This window comes from Miscanthus floridulus, chromosome 4, assembly GCF_019320115.1.
Source record: "Miscanthus floridulus cultivar M001 chromosome 4, ASM1932011v1, whole genome shotgun sequence".
In the NCBI taxonomy this organism is placed as follows: domain Eukaryota; kingdom Viridiplantae; phylum Streptophyta; class Magnoliopsida; order Poales; family Poaceae; genus Miscanthus; species Miscanthus floridulus.
Genome location: NC_089583.1, coordinates 20,299,157 through 20,305,292, shown reverse-complemented (window position 1 = coordinate 20,305,292; position 6,136 = coordinate 20,299,157).

Sequence of the window (6,136 nt, the reverse complement as noted above, 5' to 3'; positions counted from 1 at the left end):
CCCTTGTGTCGGCAATCTTGTAATGCGATTTTGCGCAGAGCCATCGAGCTTAGTGGAGCACGGGTGAGGCGGCACGATGGTTCGGTGCACCTGCGCGTGTGCAGTGGCGGTGCTCATTTTCTCCTCCCCAGCCGGCGGCTCGGTGTCTCGTCATTTCCTCTTTTTTGCGAGGTAGCTTATGACGACGTCGGCCCCCAGATCCGAGACGTTCGATGGTGTCCGTGACATTGTAGTAGCAGGGCACGTAGTTCTCGTACTTCGGCGGGCATACCTCCACCTCCTTGGCACGGACGCCACTGCCCGCGAGCTCGCCGATGTCGAGCAGGTCACTTAGAAATCATGCCTTTTATTTTTTAGAATTAATTTTTCCATGAAATAAAAAACTTAGAAAATAGTTAGAAAATTGTAGAAAATACGTACTAGTTGAACTTGCGGACCGTGTTCATCTCGGCTAGCATGTTCTCTGCCGAGCGGTAACAGACATCAAGGAGGATCTTTGATTCTATGAGGGAGAGCGGCAACGGTCGTGGAAGACCGTGTTCCCTTCCTCGTAGAATCGGAGCTCTTCCATGGCCAAGTACGGTGCCGTCCGGTGGAGAAATGCTCGCCGAGATGATCGCGTAAGCAAGATCAACTAGTACGGATGGTTATTTATTTAAACATGTTTCTGAGCTAGAATTTGATGGATATTTGATAACTTCAGACCTACAAATGTCATCTACAAATGTTACTATCCTCGAGGTGGCACGTCCTGCAGGAGTACATTTTATAGATATAGTTTTTATTTTTTACAGATATATCTAGTGGTGTAAAAGCTAGATGGCTGCCCCGAGAGACAATATGGATGAAGAAATGATAGATATTATCAACACCGGCACTCAATTTGCCGATGGTGACCAGCAGGATGTAGATGACGGGAGTCAATACCTGGCTCTTGAAGATAACCAAGAAAATATTGTGCAAGAAAATACTGGCGAGGTATATATATTTGAATATTATATTTATATATATTTGAATATTTATCATCTATTATGTGTACACATGATATTTATTTATTCTTTTTTTATATGTAGCCCTCTGGATCGACGACCACAACGGCGAAAAGCAAAAATATTCGAGGCCCAAAAAAGCCATTGGAGGGGCGCTACATAATATTAGAATTCAATATCGAGACAGGTGAACCACTTGGTCCACATGCAAGGAAATTCATGCAACACTGTGGGTACCTTGTAAGGGACAGATTTTCGATCAGTGCCCGTGAATGGAAGCAAAAGATCAACGAGCCTCATGTTAGTTTTGTCTCTGATCTTGATAAGAATTTAATTTGGGATGATATCCTTCAACATTTCATGTTGCAAGTGGATGATTATGATGCTATCAACGATGATGAATTGAAGGAGCTAGTTCGAAAGTGGGCTATGAAGAAGATGGCCACACAATTCTAGACTTGGAAGAAATCTCTATACACAAAATACGTCAAGAAGAACATAACGCCCAATTTCAATACTAGGGGCCCGCTCATGAAATTGAGGCCCTATTGGAATAATTTTGTATAGTACAAGATATCAGAAGAGGGTGAGGAACGGGTGAGAAGGAACCAAGAGAATGCCCGACAAAAGGTATACCACCATGGCATGGAATCAGGTGGCTACGCGACTGCCATTCCCAAGTGAAAAAAATGGAAGCGGACATTCTTGCCAAGGGTATCACACCAGAATCACTCAATTGGCCCAAACGCACGAAGAATTAGTTTTTCGCTCATGGGGGAAGACTGGACCTAGAGACCGGGAAGCTGGTTCATGGCCCAAAACTCGAAAGAGCAATACAAAGATTTTCTTATGCTCTACAAGCTAAAGATATTGGTGCGTTCAGGCCCAATAGAGAGAAGGTTGAACTGAAGTATGCCATCGGGACTGCTGAACATAGTGGCCGAACAAGAGGTTTAGGATGGAACATTTCTTGGGAGCATAGTTTCCCTAACGATAGAGATACCTACAGAAGCCGGCAGAGAAGGAAGGATGATGAAGCAGCGCGGATCAACAGGTTGGAGGAATATGTTCGTGAGTCACGGGAGGCGTTGCTTCAAGCATAGGAGCGCGAAAAAGACATACAAGCTAGAATGCAGGACGAAATCATAAAGCAAGTGCAAATAGCAATGAGTGCCCAAAGGCAGGCATCAGATCCAGGAATCAACATTAATATTAGCCCCCTTGATCAGTTGAAAAGCAGTTGCGCTTCCACGGAGTTGCCAAATCAAGATGACGCAATGCTACGTTTCTCCGTGGATGACATCACTGCACCATTTACATCATGTGAGCTACATATTCCAAAAGAGAATGCCACAATCATGGTGGCTCTCGGTGTTTTTTCTCCTCCAGATCCTACTAAGACACCAAAAATCCATGGGGCAATAATACCACACCTGGATATGTTAGCGTCTCAGTGGATAGAGTTAACAAATGTTTTAGTGATCTGGCTCTTGACATTCCAGGAGGTGATGGGGAGAAGACTCTAGGAGAAGCAGAGAAGACATTCATACTATGGCACAAGCGCTACATCATTATTCCCGGGGTCTCTAGTCCACCGTCACTTCCTCAACTGCCATACAATAGGTGCGGACAAAAGTGAACGAAACAATTTTTTTACTAATTTTCTATTGACATGCATGATTAATAATAACAATTTCTTATACCTAATTATTCTTTTTTGTACTCACACAGTAGGGCCTCCGCCAACCTAAGTCCAATTATTCAATCTCCAGATCATCATAGTGCTCCGGGCAATGATTGTGCAATGCCGCCACCGCCGCCACCTCCATGGAGGTCTCCAACGCCTCCAAGGAGGTCTCCAATGGCTGCCTCGCCTCCCTTGGTGACCAAGAAGCAGCCAGCTCCTAAGAGGTCCGCCCCGCAAACGAAGCCGTTGGCCCACCAGCCGGTAAAGAAGAAAGCCTCCTCTAATCTAGTTATTCCCCAAAAACTGTCTTACGAGAAAAGTGAAAAGGAATTAAAAGCTGCAGTACAAAAATATATGAACAGTTTCTTCAAAAAAGTAAGAAATCAACGAGAAGCGAGGGAGAACCCGGAGAAACCGTACTTCTACCTATCTCCAGATCTTCTAAGAAAGAAGTTGGACCAGAAAAAGCGGGAATCTCAAAAGACCCTACCAAAATCGGACTACGACCGCTCTCTCACCAAGTCATTTGAGGCGGTGCAGAAAAAGACTAGAGCAGGGAGAGGTGTTGCACAACTCGGACAACAATCGCAACAATCAGTCCCCCCTCTTGTCATTCATAATGAATATGGTTCAAACTTAGACTTACAGAACGTCGATTTTGAGGACCTGGTTTGGTTTTACGAGGATACTGGTTTGGACCTTGCCCAAGTGCTCGCTGAAGGACCATCTGCTCCGAAAGTGGATCCTTGGAAGAAATTTGAACATGAAAAGAGTCTATACAACCCTGAGGCCTTAGGTAAACTGGGTACACAAATATACCTGCTAAACAAGTGGTACATGGCGGTGTGTGAACGGAGAGAGGCCTTTGTTTCTGTCAGAGTTAGAAACCAACATTACTTCTGTGGCGATAACGTTATATATGTCGAGTTTTTAGAATTACACCAACTATGCCACCTGGACTCTCTCGACAAAAGTCTCATTAGCTGCTATTGTCTGTAAGTGTGATTATTTTCTACTATTAAAGTGTATATATAAAGCTACATGTATATATATAAATTATATATCCTCACACTATATTTTTATATATGCAGATATGAGATGACAGAACTCAGAAAGAGAAAGGATAATGATATTGGTATCGTTGATCCAAATGTCGTATTCAAACACCCTACTCCCCCACCTCAATGGAAAGCTGAACTCGAGAAAAATCTCATGAGGTTCTTAGTGAACCAACAAAACAAGGACATACTCTTCCCCTACAACTTCAAGTAAGTGTTAAATAATTAATGTCGATCATATGGACATTTGTTCAATTATTTGCTTACTAGCTAAGCTATCTCCTATATATACATATGTTGACTCTAGTTAATGTCGATCATATTTGTGTATAAAAACATATGCAGCAATCACTGGATATTGATGGTCATCGATATGGCCAATAGTCGGTTGAGCATCTTAGACTCGTTAAGAAAAGAGCAAACAGAGTACCAAGACATGATAGATATTATCCAAGGGTAATTTGGTCTCTTTAGCAACTATATATACCCCGATCTCTTAACTGCAATAATTATTAAAGGCCAAATTAATTTTTTATTTTATTGGGCGCAGTGTTTGGAAAAGTTTCATTGAGGAACACCACATGAAACATTGCAAAGCACCACTGGATGTAATTGCACACAAAGTAAGTACTAGCTACATTTATATATATATATATATATATATATATATATATATATATATATATATATATATATATATATATATATATATAACACCATGCATGCTTTCAATTCACCGGATCTTTTTTCTCGTAAAAGTGGATTCTGAGGCAAGAACAAGGGAACAACTACTGCGGATACTATGTTTGCGAGTTCATCATGGCGTACGCAAAAAGAACTCCTGAAGAGATCCTCAAAGTACGTTATATAAATATATTCATATATTCATAATTTCTTTTATTGCTCATATGTATAAGTAATCACGTGACCAACACACACACACACACATATATATATATATATATATTAATACTTTTCCTTTAACTTTTATTAAGGGTTGAAGGAAAAAGTCATACGACGTGACCAACTGAAAGCAATTCAAGAGACCATAGCAGGATTTCTTAATGACCAGGTCTTAAACCCCGCCGGCGAGTTCTACAATGACATGAACGAAACATGGAAGCCAAACCAGATAGAGTGAATTTGTTATCCCAAGGATATGTTAGAATATACAATGCAAGCTTTATTTGTTATATATATATATATATATATATATATATATATATACATATTATATGTACATAAAATAACGTAGAATATATGTATATGCATGTAATATATACGTTAATTTCATACTTTAGTTTGTACAAAATGTTCAAACATTATAAGCGTGTAGAATACGTATATTATTAGCAACGTAGAATGCGTATTCGAAAACCTATTCGAAAACCAAAACGAATCATCAATTGAAAATAGAAACAAAAAAAGAAAAAAAGAAAACCTTTAGTCCCGGTTGGTAATACCAACCGGGACTAAAGGGCTGGCCCACGTGGCCAGGCCGGAGGCCTCTTTAGCCCCGGTTGGTATTACCAACCGACCTTTAGTCCCGGGCGCGAAACCGGGACTAAAGGAGGGGCCCTTTAGTCCCGGATTCGTGCTCCCGGTTGGGAAACCGGGACTGAAGGGGTTTCCCAACCGGGAGTACAGCCTGTTTCTGTACTAGTGGGGTAGTGGCGAGGGGTTTCATGTAGATGTAATGTTGATTTTGTAGTGCTTAAGAATCACTATGGTATGGTACCTCAATCATACTGAAGTTGTAGGGTACAACGCTTTGGATGCATTGTCTTTCTCATTTATTCAAATTGAGAGTTTACCAAGGCAGCTCGTAGTGGCCAAATGATTTTTCACTCAGCTAGCAGAATGATGCATGATTGTGCTCTTATCTTGAAATTAATTATGCTAAACACTACAAGTCTTGTTATTTAGGAAAACTATGTCAACCTAGTGACTCGATGTGATCATTGAAATAGTAAGAAAAAATTCAAGTTCCATTGAGGCTTGCTGATCATTTGTTGCAGCTCATTTTGGTGATCAGCAGCTTCTAAGTTGAGGTCAAAATCATTTTGTACATGTGGAGCATCAAAGTTGAAATATCCATCTTGTTGATCAATAGGGTCGTCCTCAACCGCAAGAACTGCAATAGGGCGGGGCTTAGGACTTTATTGAAGGCTGAAAGTTGTGTTTACACAGTACAATTACTTTCTTTTAGTAATGAAACTAAGAGAAACATTACCTTCATGAGATTCTTCTTCTTGTCCCTCACAAGAAGCAATATTGAGGTCTATGGCATGCACACCACCATGTTTCTCTTTCTAGAGATAGTGGGACTGACCTTTGAGTGGATGCACTTGTGCTTCTTTGATGAGATGAAATTGATCGCCTTCATCATTAGCAGGCTCTTG